Source organism: Equus przewalskii, chromosome 19, assembly GCF_037783145.1.
Source record: "Equus przewalskii isolate Varuska chromosome 19, EquPr2, whole genome shotgun sequence".
Classification (NCBI taxonomy): Eukaryota; Metazoa; Chordata; class Mammalia; order Perissodactyla; family Equidae; genus Equus; species Equus przewalskii.
Genome location: NC_091849.1, coordinates 32,306,229 through 32,320,051, shown reverse-complemented (window position 1 = coordinate 32,320,051; position 13,823 = coordinate 32,306,229). Strand labels below are relative to the sequence as shown.

At 42.8% G+C, this 13,823-nt stretch overlaps 1 protein-coding gene across 8 annotated transcripts in view; it reads right to left on the bottom strand.

Moving 5' to 3' along the window:
* LOC103566644 (butyrophilin subfamily 3 member A3-like) overlaps positions 1-13,823 on the bottom strand; it is a 42,273-nt gene that overhangs the window by 21,187 nt on the left and 7,263 nt on the right. For 3 of the 8 annotated variants that reach the window (XM_070585770.1, XM_070585774.1, XM_070585771.1), the window contains 2 exons: positions 11,800-11,929; positions 9,136-9,173 (listed from right to left, as the gene is read on the bottom strand). The exons of 4 other annotated variants lie outside the window; for them this stretch is intronic. The gene's annotated coding sequence lies outside the window, so the exon portion shown is untranslated. Of the gene's footprint in view, positions 1-595; positions 681-9,135; positions 9,174-11,799; positions 11,930-13,823 lie in introns of all 8 variants that reach the window. One more of the 8 variants, XM_070585775.1, reaches the window with a different exon arrangement.

The window sequence follows — 13,823 nt, the reverse complement described above, 5'->3', positions numbered from 1 at the left end:
GTGAAGGCCCCACTCCCTGCTGCTGGCTGAGTCCCCGGGGAAACAGAGGAAGCTCCTTGGCTGGGAGGGTGGGGGCCTCCCAGCAGGTGCTAAAACAGACCTGAGACGTGGGTTCTATACAAGTTCACCCCCAGGAGCCTCCTTGCCAGGGACAGCCTCACCCACGTCTGCCACCACCACCCCTGTGACCAGAGGAGGAATGGCCTCCTTTGTCCCTTCAGTTCACACTCAAGAGGTAGAGATTTTTAAAGAACTTTTCATATTAAATATAAAATGAAACAAATGCAATAAGGACACAGAAAAGAAGGGTTTTCAGAGTACAAGACTCTTGTCCACGTCGCTCTGAAAACCAGTGGCAGCTGGCCTTGCTCCCCAGCACCAAAGCTGGGTGGGGTCAGCCTCAGGACACTCCAGACCCCCTCCTTTCCCCAAATCTGTCACCCCAGTGAGCTCCCAGGCTCTTCCCCATGCCCCTGGCTTCACTCAGCCCCACTGTCCTCAGGCTCTGCACTGACGGTGGGAGCAGAGGGCTCAGTGCCACAACCTTAGACTCTCTCACGGGCTCTGTGGACCCCAGACCTGCATTTCCTCTCACCTGGCTTATCCATCAAGAGAAGCTCCGTCAGCTTTCTCAGGCCTGACTCTTGGGCCCTCAGCGTCTGCATCAGGAACCCAATCACCTAGAGGGTTTTTGAAAACACACATTGCTGGACCCCACTCCCAGGGATTCTGATTCAGCAGGACTGGGGTGGAGCCTGAGAATATGCATTTCTAACAAGTTCCCGGTGATGCTGATACTGCTGGTCTGAGGATCACACTTTGGAAACCACTGCTGATCTTTGGTTCCACCTAAAGAGATTCAGATTTAACTAGTCTGGATGTGCCCTGGGCACGAAGACAGGGGTTTTCTATATCTCATGGCCTTAGATTTTTATTCTTAGAGAGATGGAGGCCCTTTTGAAGTTTTTGATCAGGTTTATATCATTTTATTGAATTGTTTTATTTTACTTTTATTATAAAATGTTTTAAACATATACAAAAGTAGAGAGAATAGTATAATGAATGACAGTCTAATGAATGCCCACTCACCCATCTCCTGGCTTCAACCATATTTACTTCCACCCACTTCCCGCTCCCACTGGATTATTGTGAAGCAATTTCCAGATCCCATATCATTTCATCTATCAACACGTCTGTTTCCTGATATTTCATACCCCAGGAACAACAAGGCTTCCACTTCGATACCATCTCTCAGTTTCCATTTGGAGAAGAGACTCAGAGGATGGAAACAGGAGACCAATAGGCAGGCTGCAACCTCCCAGAGACCCAGGCAAGACCATGGAGGGACGAGACATTCTCAGTCCTTTCTGGGCCCCACTGCTTAGACTGGATGTGGGGTATTCGAAGTAGGGATGAAAAGGGATCAGCAGATTTATTTTGAAGGCAGAAGTGACTGGATTGGCTGGTGATTTGCGTGTGTGAGAGAAAGAAAAGAGTGATTGCCAGGTATCTAGCCTAAGAATGAGATAACTGCTTTACCAGGATTGGGGGTGGGGTGGAGTAGGGGATGAGGGAGGAGCCACTGGGGCAGGGAACCAAGAGTTTGGATTTCTGACAGACCCACGTTACTGTTGATTTCCCTTTTAGACATCCTGGTGGGGAGTGGAGGAGGCAGTTGACCATTTGACAGTGGTCCCAGCTTCAAGGATGGAGAACAGCTGCGCCTCCTCCCAGATTTTCCATGGGGAATGTTCACACCACCTGCCATCACATTCATAGTTCTACTTGTTATAACTGTCTGGATCTCCCACCCAGAATGGGACCCTCTGGAGGGCAGAGCGTGGGAGGCCAGAGATGCTTCAGGGCAAACTGACTTCCTAACACCCAAAGCTGGGTCAGGCTCAGAGACCCCATGAGGAAGGCAGGCCAGGCAAGGGCAACCTTTGACCCATGACTGTGCCAGGGATGCAGCCCCAGGACCTAGGGGAGTCACTCTCAGCCTCGCCTGCCATCAGCACAGCCCGAGGACTGGAGAATTTACCTCCTGTCCCAAACACCCAGGGAGGGGTGGATGGTGAGTAGACCAGGGCAGCCCAGGCGGGCAGCCCACTGCTGGTCTCACCACCTCCAGCTGCCTTCATCACACACTGCAGCCTGACCTCCCCCTGCCCACACCGTGGACCTCAGGTCCCTCTGACCCCTCACTGAGTCTGCCCTTCATCCACTTCTGGACAGCCCCCTAGACAAGTCCAAAAGCCCCAGCCAAACACCTGCTTACTTTACCCCAGTGTCACCCTCCATCCCATTACCTGCCCCCCACCTCTGCCCCTCCGCATCCTAACCCTCAGCCCACCCACCCACTTGCCTCCCCTGGCCCTTTGGGCCCCAGCTTATGCCTCCAGCAACCACTTCTCCTTTCCATTCCAACCCCCCTGTGCTGCCTAAGGGCTTCCTCTTATTACTGAGAAAACACTGAAGACACAGCCAACAGACCTCTCTCCTCAGCAAGTGGTTGGTAAAGTTTGGCAAAAGAAGCAGGAAAAAAGAGAAAATATACAGATTCACAAACCCTTAGGATTCCTTGGCTTGGGGACATTTACTGTCTTATTGTTTTCTTATTTTACTTATCCTGTCATTCTTGTACTTAGAAATTTTTGGACTTAAATTTTTCTTCTTTTTTTTTTTAAGGAAGATTAGCCCTGAGCTAACGTCTGCCTCCAATCCTCCTCTTTTTGCTGAGGAAGACTGGCCCTGAGCTAGCATCTGTGCTCATCTTCCTCTACTTTATATGCGGGACGCCTGCCACAGCATGGCTTGGCAAGCGGTGCCATGTCCGCACCTGGCATCTGAACCAGTGAACCCCAGGCCGCCAAAGCGGAACATGCAAACTTAACCAGTGCGCCACCAGGCCAGCCCCTTAAATTTCTTTAATATTTTAATAGATTCCTTCCTTGTACTAGACTCCAGCACATGATTACTCTTCTCTTCCAAAAAAAATTGAATAAATAATTCCTTGTGCTATTTCTAACTTTTGCCTGTTTGTGCAATAGTTTCTAAATTTAAAATGGAGGATTGTCTGAATCAATTCCTGATCATGTACGTCCAGTAAAAATTTTAATGTCTATTTTCAGGGTTAATTGTCAATCTTTCTGGGAAAGGGATAGCCAACAATGCTGCCAACCCTCTGACTATGTCCCCCCGGTATCTCTCCGTCCATCTCCCACCATCTTCATCCAGCACCCACTCACTGAGCCACACCAGACCCAGCTCCCCTACGAAGGTCTGAGTGCCCTGGGGCCAGTCTTGTGAAGGTGAAAGGGGGACAGGCACAGCTCACTGACTTAGGGAGGATGCACCCTGTGCTGTGACATGAGCCCACAGGGCTAGATCCCAGCCCTGGAGAGCCAGGCATTTCCCCAGCCCACTTCCTCCTCCCAGGCCAGGCTTTCCAGAAGGAACTACTGTGGGATCTCACATCATGAAAGGAGATCAGCGCCATCAGGAACAACGGCAAAGCTACTGTCCAAAAGCCCCAGGGACTCCTGTCTACACCTTCCATGAGTCCAGAGCAGACACTGGACTAAGAGCGTGTGATGAATTCCCACAAATATCCAAGAACCAAGAACCCAAGCAAAGGCCCTGTTGACCATAATGGTCATCTGTGGGGAGCATCCCAGGGAAGCTGGGAGATGGATGTGGGGAGAGGGGCCCCTGCAAGTCATTCTCTGAGGGGATGAGGAAGGCAATAAGCCTGAGTCACGAAACCCCAGTTCCCAGGAAATCGAAGCTTCTCTGAAGCTGGAAGGAGGTCATTCAGGAAGTATTAGGGGATACAGTCATCCTTCCACTAATAAAAAGGACAAATTCCAATAATATTTATAAAAGTTGCCGTTTCTTGATTACTTATTGTGGGCCAGACACTGTATAAATATTATCTCATGTAGTTCCCACAAATTCCTCTACGTTAGATTATTATCTTTTCTTTGCAGATAAGGAAAGTGACTGAGGCTCAGAGAGGTTAGTTAGTCTGACCAGTGTCACACAGCTAGTTAGTGGTGGGGAAGGCAAGATTTAAATCCAGTGTGTCAAACTCCCAAGCCGTGTTTTTTCCATTATATTACACTCTTCTTTCCCCCAACAAAAAATTACCCAGTGTGCCTTTTGTTGTACAAAAATGTTGTCTCCAGAGTTAGAAATACTAATGAAAGAGACCCAAGCTATTCAATGAGAACTCAAGAACCGAGGCGCTGTCTTCATCTCCATCCCTGCTCTGCCTTCATCTGCGGCCTCTTCAGCCACATGTGACCAAAGGGCCAGACAGTGGGCTCTGGGACCTGAGTCCTCCTTGGTCAGGTCGCTTCTCTCTGGGCCTCAGCAAAAAAGGGAATTAGAAATGAGACCAAGTGAGCAGTATTCAAACTGTGTTCCCCAGAATCCTAGATCCCACGGGAACCTCTCAGGGACACTCTGGGTGGCTGTGCTGTCTCAGGAGACGCCAGCTCAACTAGAGCACTGATCCTGTATCTGTTTCCTATTTGGGGATCCCAGGTATGATTTTGACGGACAAAACTCCTCTACATTTGACAGGATGGAAAGAAAAAGTTGGAAAACTACAGGCAAGGTCGTCCCTAAGATGCCTTTCAACTCCAAAGTCCTTCAACTCCACAGGTAACTCTTATATCACCACCTCCTCTCTCTCCACCCTGACAGCACTTTTCACTTTGATTCCCTGTCAAGAGGTCACCTGGCTTCTATGAAGGATGGAGCTTTCTGCAGGAACAAAGCATTTTCATATCTTCGAATTCATTACATGAGAATTTCAATCCCGAAAGCTTTGTTCATTATACTTCACTATTATACAAAAAAAAAAAGCCGATTAACCAGAAGGATTGAGTGGGATGTCTGATTAACTGAGGATGTCCTGAGAATGTCCTGACTTTATAGGACAACTCTGTGATTAATGCATTTAGGTTTTGGTGGGGGCTGGGGGGGGAGGGACGGGTATTGCTTATCATAGGACGGATGATCAATTTTTGTTGAAGAAAGAATGAATGAGAGAATGAATATATGGGATTATTTCTCTGGTGGTCAAGGGAATTGCAGGGCCTCAGCTGCTTTGAAGTGCGTGCAGACATTCTACATCACCCTCAGCCACTCCTGTTGCCAGCATTTAACAGCCTTCCAGGCTCCCCCTTCCCTCCACCAGCCATTGAAGAGTTCAGCCCCTGGGTCATTGTCTTCTCCTCACCCCACTCCTACTACTATTCTTGGTGCCTTCTCTATCAACCAAGACAATCCACCCAACACCTTGGCCTCTCACCTTGACCTCTTGATCCCCTCACCTCCAGTGATGTTGTCCTTCTGTACCACAGCCACCTACTTCACAGTCATACCTTGGCCTTGTCATTACCTGGACCTGTAATCTCACCATAATCTCAGTTTTAAGTATCCCACGCTGTGCTCAGCACTTCCTGTCTTTGCAAGTCACTCTCTCCTGCCCTTCTCTCTAATTATTTTTCCACTCCCCAGACCTCCAGCCCCTCTGACCCTGACACTAAAAGATTCTGCCCCCTTTCAACCTTAGCCCACCTAGATTTCATAACCCATTATTATAATAGCTACCTTGCACACTCAACTCTCATTTCCCTCACTCTCTCCATCCCACCAGCCTGGCAAAAGCCCAGCTTTGGCTGAATCCAACTTCCCATCTACTCCATGCCTGCATCCAAGCAGCTGAAGTACTTGGATAAAAACATAGAATATTTATAATCACAAACTTCAAGTTGGTCATGAGAAGTACCCAGCATTTTCCTGGTCACTCACTCATAAACTTTCAAAGCAATTATTTCACATTTTCTTCTTCTTCACTACAAACCCTCCCTCCTCTTCACTTTCAGCTGATAACCAACCCTCCACTTGGTGCTGGACCCCAGCACCTCTCACCTACTCAAGGACATCCCTCTAGCAACCCTGCCCCTCCTGCAGCATCACCTTTCCCCCTGCAGTGGATCACATCCATCAGCAAGCAAACATGTTATACTTCCTGTCTTAAAAAATGAATAAGTAAAAACCTTCTTTGAACCCAAATTGAGGTCTCTTAGTACCATTTCCACTTTAAAAAAAAAAACCATATAGCAGCATATGTATAAGACGACCCTAATGGCAAGAAAGCCATCAAAGACACTAGAGTCATGTCAACATGAGGTTCATGCTGGCCAAATATGGGACACATTGAGCATCAATAAAAATAACCACTGAAAGGGATTAAACCACATTAAAGTTGATTTATTCATAGTAATACTAAATAAAAACTCATTGGTTACCTTTGGAGGATGCTAGAGAATGAACTCATTATTCTGAAAAGTGGTAAATAAAGAGTAAAGAAAGGTATTGATCTGCCTTTCCTAAATAAATCTTGTTGAAATAGCGGATGAGGCATAGTTTCTCTGTATAAATAAAATAAACAAAGACATAATGATAGAATTAGAACATCACCATTTTACAGCCCCTAATAAAATAATGGATCTATGCAATGCTTATCAATGGCTGCCAACTAGAATTATCTGCCTCCTGATGGAAAAACACAGCACAACACTACCTATGATGTATCCTTGCCAAAAAATAGATCCTGACTCATATCAAGTCTTTAAATTTAACTACCAGTTTACAGAAAAAAATGAAGGAGGCAGAGGAACGCAATAAATGACACAGGGATGCAATTAGCAAAATTTAGAATGTGGAAAATTCTATAGGAAACAAGCCATTTAGTCAACAAATAAATGCCAAGAAAAGAAAGACTAAAAGAGACTTAAATTCTCGATCTAACCACGAGGAAAACCACCAAACAAATCCCAAAAGAGAGGCATCCTACAAAACACCTAACCAGTATTCCTCAAAACTGTCAAGGTCATCAAACAATGAAAAGTCTGAGAAACAATCACAGCCAAGAAGGGCTCAAGGATACATGACAAATATGTGTAAGGTGGGATCCTACATGGGATCCTGGTACAGATGAAGGACAGTAACTAAAAACTAAGAAAATGATAATTTATCAATATTGATTCAGTAACTAAAACACATGTACTATACTCACGTAAGATGTTAATAATAGAGAACACTGAGTGCAGGGTGCATAGGAATGCTCCATACTATCTTCTCAATTTTTCTGTAAGACTTCTCAATTTTTCTGTTCTTAAAAATAAGGTCTATTTAAAAGAAGAAAGACTTAAGAGACATATCGACCAAACGCAATGAGTGGATCTTGTTTTAATCCTGATTCAAACAAAGGGCATATATATTTATTAGATGATTTGGTAAATTTCAACATTGGCCACATATTTTAGGTTACTAAGGAATTATTGTGAATTTTTAGACATGATAATGACACTGTGGTTATGTATTTTTAAGATTTCTTGTCTTTTAGAGATACTAAAATATTTGTGATATAAATGATATGATGTCTAGGATTTGTTCTAAAATAATCTAGGGTTGACGGGTGGGAGTAGAGATGGAATCAGAGTGGCCCTGAGTTAATGATTATTGTATCTGGATGATGGATCTATGAGGGTTTTCCACTTATGTGGAATTTGAAATTTTCTGTAATAATAAGTTTAAAAAAATTTTCCCTTCACTTCATATGCCCTCCTGCTATACATCTTTTCTCTGCAACTCTTAACAGCAAAATTCTTTAAGAAAGTTTGCAATACAAAATGTCTCCACTTCCTCTCCTCTGACTCTCTTTTTTGAAACAGATCTATGGAGGCATAATTTATATACCTCATATATTTATATGAGCGAATTTAAAATTCACTCATTTTAAGTGTACAATTCAATGATTTTAGTATATTTACTGAGCTGTGAAACCATCACCATAATCTAATTTTAGAACATTTCCATCACCTCAAAAAGGTGCTCATTTGTCTTATGCCCAGCCCTAGGCAACAAAGTAATCTTTCTCTCTATATGGATTTGCCTCTTCTGAACATTTTACGTAAATAGAATCATAGAATATGTGGCCTCTTGAGTCTGATTTCTTTCACTTAACATGTTTTTGGGGTTCATTCATATTGTAGCAAACAGTATTTCATTTCTTTTTATTGCTGGATAGTATTCCATTGTATGGCTATATTACATTTTGTTTATTCACTCACCAGTTGATGGTTATTTGGCTTGTTTCTGCTTTATGACTATTGTGACTAATACCGCTATGAACATTTGTGTACAAGTATTTGTATGGACATATGCTTTCATTTTTCTTGAGTAGATATCTAGAAATGGAATTGCTGAGCTATATGGTAAGTCTATGTTGGACATTTTAAGGACTTGTCAACCTGCCTTCCAGTTCCAAGACAAGATGGTATAGATGCACTTTTGATTCCTCCTGGTAAGTGCAGCTAAAACCCTGGACGTTATTTTATAAAACAAATGCAAGAAGACTCTGAAAGATGGAGAGAAGGGAGACTGACTAGGAATCTCAAGACCCAAAGAAAAACATGGTGGTAAATTCCCTAGGTTTTCTTTTTGCCTCAAATATATGAGACTGGGTGCTAGAAAAGCCAGAACCAGGACACTCTAACAGGGACACACACATATACACAAAGACCTAAAAGCTTCTAGTCAAAGGACCAAGAAAGGGACAGCCTAGCTGGACAGAAAACTTTTAGACAACAACTGCCATATTCCAGCCAAATATCAAGGAAAAAAAAAACCCTACCAGCAGAGGACTACTGGGGAATCTAGACATCCAGCTTTAACAAGGTGCCCCTCCGCCTGCTGGCATGGGGTCAGAGAAGGCCAAGTGGGAAACTGAGACTTTCAGCCCTGCCTAGCAGTACCAAGTCCCCCTCTATCACAATGTCACTGGAAACCAAATGGAAGCAGTAATGATGTACTTCACTCTCTCCCAGTCAGTGTGTGTCAGCAGAGACCTAGTAGGGAGCCTGAACTCTCAACCTCACCCAGCAGCTACAAGAATGCCCCCACCCAAGTGTCAACAGAGGCCAGATGAGGAAGCTAGACTTCTGCCCCCACCTAACAATAATGATGCACTACCTACTTTTCCCCACCCGCAGAGCGTCAGAGGATTTAAATAAAATGCAGAGTCTTATAACGTAACACCCAAAATGTCCAGGATACAACAGAAAATCACTTCTCATGCCACGAACCAGGAAAATCTGAAATTGAGTAAGAAAAGACAATCAACAGACACCAACGCTCAAGATGACTTCAATGTTGGAATATATGACATATGTTTAAAGCAGATAAGTATTCTAAAGTAAGTATTTAAAATGCTTCAACAAGCAAATACAAACTCTCTTGAAAAAATGAAAAAAACAAGTAATCTCAGCAAAGAAAAGGAAAATATAAAGAACCAAATAGAAATTTTATAGCTTAAAAATACAATAAACAAAATTTAGACCTCAGTGGGTTGGCTTAACAGCAAAATGGAGAGAACAAAGGAAAGATTCAGTGAACTTAAAGATAGATGAATAGAAATTACTAAGTCTGGACAACAGAGAGAAAATAGACCAAAAAAATGAACAGAGATTCAGAGATTTATGGGACTATAAAAAAAGATCTAGCATTCACGTCATCAGAGTCCTAGAAGGAGAGGAGAAAAAAGGTGGGGCAGGAAAATGTGTTCTCAGAAATGATGGCTGAAAACTTCCCAAATTTGGCAAAAGACATAAACTTATGAATTCAGGAAGCTGAGTGAACCCTAAACAGCATATTTTCATGTGTTTATCAGCCATTTGTATATCTTCTTTGGTGAAACTTCTATTCAAATATTTTGCCTATTTTTTAGTTGTCATTATTGAATTATAAAAGTTCTTTGTATATTCTGTACAAGTCCCTTATCTGATATATGATTTGCAAACATTTGCTCCCACTCTGTTGCTTGACTTTTTATTTTCTTGAAGTGCCATTTGGAGCACAAAAATTTTTAATTTTAATGAAGTCTAATTTGTCAATATTTTATTTTGTTGCTTGTGCATTTGATGTCATATGTAAGAAATCATCATCTAACTCAAGATCATGATATTTGCTCTTAGGCTTCGCTCTAATAGTTTTATAGTTTTAGCTCTAACATTTAGGTCTATGATTGATTGGGGTTAATTTTTGAGTTAATTTTTCTGTAATGTGTGAAGTAAGGGTCCAAATTCATTCTCTTGCATGTGGAGAACCAATTGTCTCAGTACTATTTGTTGAAAAGAATTGCCTTTCTCCCCTTTAATTGCCTTGGCACCTTTGTTAAAATCAATTGACCATAAATCAATCCTATTGCATTGATCTACATGTCTAACTTTACTCCAATACCACACTGTCTTGATTATCGTAGCTTTGTAGCAACTTTTGAAATTGGGAAGTATAAACCTTCCACTTTATTCTTCTTCAAAATTGTTTTGGCTATTCTGGGTCCTTAGCATTTTTGTACAAATTTTAAGATGCCTTTTGAGGTGAGGAAGCAAGCCATGCAGATGGCTGGGGAAGCAAGAGGTCCAGGCAGTGGGAAGAACAAATGCAAAGGCCCTAAGAAGTGAAGGTGCCTGTTGAAAGAACAGTGAGGGGGCCAGTGTGGCACAATAGTGGGGAGGAGTAATAGGCGATGAAGTCAGAGAGGTGAACAGGGCAGAGGAGGGAGGGGGCAGATGTGTGGGGCCTTATAGGCCCTGTGAGGAATGTAGCTTTACTTTGAGTGAGTGGAGAAGTGATTGGAAGGTTTTGAGCAAAGGAGTGACATGATCTAACTCATATTTTAACAGACTCACTATGGCTACTGTATAGAGAAATTGCCGAGAGGAGTAAGGACAACAGCAGAGAGGCAAGTTAGGAGATGCAAGAGGTGATGGTGGCTTGGACTAGGGTGTTAACAGCGGGGATGAGAAGAGATGAGAATTGCTCAGATTCTGGATCTATTTTGAAGGTAGAGCCAAGAGCATTTAAGACAGATTGGATGTAGAATATGAGAAAAAGAGAGGAGTTTGTAGTGTCTCCAAGGTTTGGGGCCTGAACAACTGAAAGAATAGAATTGCAAAGCTCAAGTCTATCGAGAAGGAAGAGAAGGTTTAGAGGGGAAGATCAAATCAGTTCTGGACATGTTGAGTTTGAGGTACTCTTTAGACATTGGAAGTATGAGTTTGGAGTTAAAGGTAATGGTTTAATCTAGAAACACAAATTTGGGACTCATCAGCACAAAGATGGTCTTCATAGGTAATATTTAAATCTGGTGGGAGCCATGAGACTGGATGAGATCACCTAGGGACAGATGAAAAATAAAAGAGGTCCAGGAATTAAGGTATGGGCACTGCAGTGGTAAGAAGTTGGGGAGGGGGCCAGCCTGGTGGCACAGTGGTTGAGTTCATGTGCTTTGCTTCAGCAGCCCAGGGTTCACAGGTTCAGATCCTGGGCACGACCTACACCACTCATCAAGCCATGCTGTGGCAGAGTCCCACATACAAAAATAGAGGAAAATGGGCACAGAAGTTAGCTCAGGGCCACTCTTCCTCACAAAAAAAAAAAAAAAAGAAGAAGAGGAAGAAGAAGTTGGAGAGATGAGGAGTAACCAGCAGGGAAGCACTATATATTCACAAATAATCTCTCAGGGTGGATCACTCTTGCGTATTTCTACATCTACAACAAGCTATTATCATCTTTGTGTTTGGTCACATTATCAGGGTCCACCTTAGAGGTGGATCCTCTTAAGGTCAAAAGTCCCCATGACTAAAGTATGAATGATTGACAGGTTCATCTTTTTCAGGGGATATAAAATGAAAGAAAAGTCAGTTGAGTAAAACAAACCTCTGTTTGATGGGATGTTGGAGGGAAAGAGGTCATTTTACACCAGAGAGACCTTTCTGTGTTCCTGGTATCTGCAGCCCTCTATGATGATCATGTACCACCCTCATTAGCCATGACCATTGGGAAGCCACTGGGAAAGAGAAACAAGCTTTTAGGGAAGCATCAAGACTCTTTTGGGCTGTAAGGTCCTAGAGGCCAGGGAGTATATGGGGCCCGGGCACAGCTCATAACACCTGAGCAGGTGCATACAGCCTTCCCTTAGGCAGGGATAAGGCAAGAAGTGGGCTGTGCACCTTCCTGACACTGTCTTTAAACTTAGCTTCTGCACTACCACACTCCGGGTTCCGCTTCTACCTAACCACTCCTTCTCTGTCTCTTTTACCATTTCCTCTTCTTGCCCTCAAGTTCCAGCCTAATGCCCAAGCCTCCTTTTCCACGAAAAATATGAGGTCAGAAACATGGCAGAAATGGAAAGTTCAGTTCTTTCCACTTTCAGGTCTTCTTCATGGTTCCACAAGCAGCCTGGTATCTCTTTCTATTTTTTTTTTTTTCACTTCTCATGAACACCAAATCCACACCCCGCCCAGTCAGCAAACCAGACGGTACAAAAGCAGGAACTTTTCACACTGGGTTTCTTCTGCCCAGGTCTCTACACCCACAGCTGTCTCCTCGACTAAGAACAGTGACGGGAAAATGACAATGACATAAGTAGGACAATGGGACAGAATCCTGGACAGGCAACTCGTGAAAGAAGAAACATGAATAGCCATCAAACAGATGAAAATAATGTTAACCCTACAACAAAGCACAATTTAAAACAACAACGAGATACCATTTTACCTATCAAAGTGGCAAGGATTCCAATTCCCAGGGTTGGCGAGAGTAAGGGCATGCGCAGACACTACTGCCAGGAGTGTAAAGTCCTGCGCCGCTCTCTGGAGAATGACTTGGCAACACTTAGATGCCAAAAGCTTTCAGAATAAGTCTATCCCTTGACCCTTTGACTCAGTGGTTTCACTTCTAGGAATTTAGCCTGAGGAAATAAATAGACAACCATGCAAATATGCATGTTCAAGAATATTCATTGCAGCATAGTTGATCATATTTTTAAAGATTGAGATCCACCTAAATGCCCTACAATAGGAAATTGGTTTCAGTGAATTAGAGTTCACCATACAGTGGAATATTAGTCAACCATGAAGAATGATGTTGGCTCATATACCTCCTGCTATGATGCATTGAGAAGGACACAACATCACTTCTCTGTTATTCCTGGCCAAAAGTGCAAAACTGAAGAAATATCAGACATACCTAAATTTAGGATAGTCTATAAAATAACTGACCTGTATTCTTCAAAAATGTCAATTTTGAATAAATAATGAAAGACACAGTAAGTCTAAGGAGCTTATTAAAGGAAACTGAAAAGACATGACATCTAAGTGCAACGTGTGATCCTGGACTAGATCCTGGACCAAGAAAAAAAAAATCATTATAAAGGACGTTATGGGACAATTGGCAAATTTTGAATGTGCACTGTAGATTAGATCATGGTATTATATCAGTCTAACTTTCCTGGTTTTTATATTTGTATTGTGGTTATGTAAAAAAAATGTTCTTGTTCTCAAGTAATTCACACCAATATTTTTACCAATAAAGGGATGTTATGTGCAATTTACTCTCATATGGTTCAGAGAAAAATGCTAATGTGTATTTAGAGAAATAATGATAAAGCAAATGTGATCAAATGATACCAGTTGGTGAATCTGAGTGAAGAATATCCTGGAATTGTTTTTAGTATTCTTGTCCCTTTTTTGTGAGTTAAAATTATTTCAAAATAAAAAGTTTAAAAATAAAAAAAATAATAAAGAATGGTGCTGGCAAAGTATATATTCGTTGGCAGGGAAAGGTACTCAGAGTGCACCAGGCTGTGGCCGTTGGTGCCTCAATGCTGGGGCTCTGCACAGCTGCTGCTAACACCTCCAGACACCCTGGACTCTCAGTTCTCTTGTGCTGCTAGAGTAACT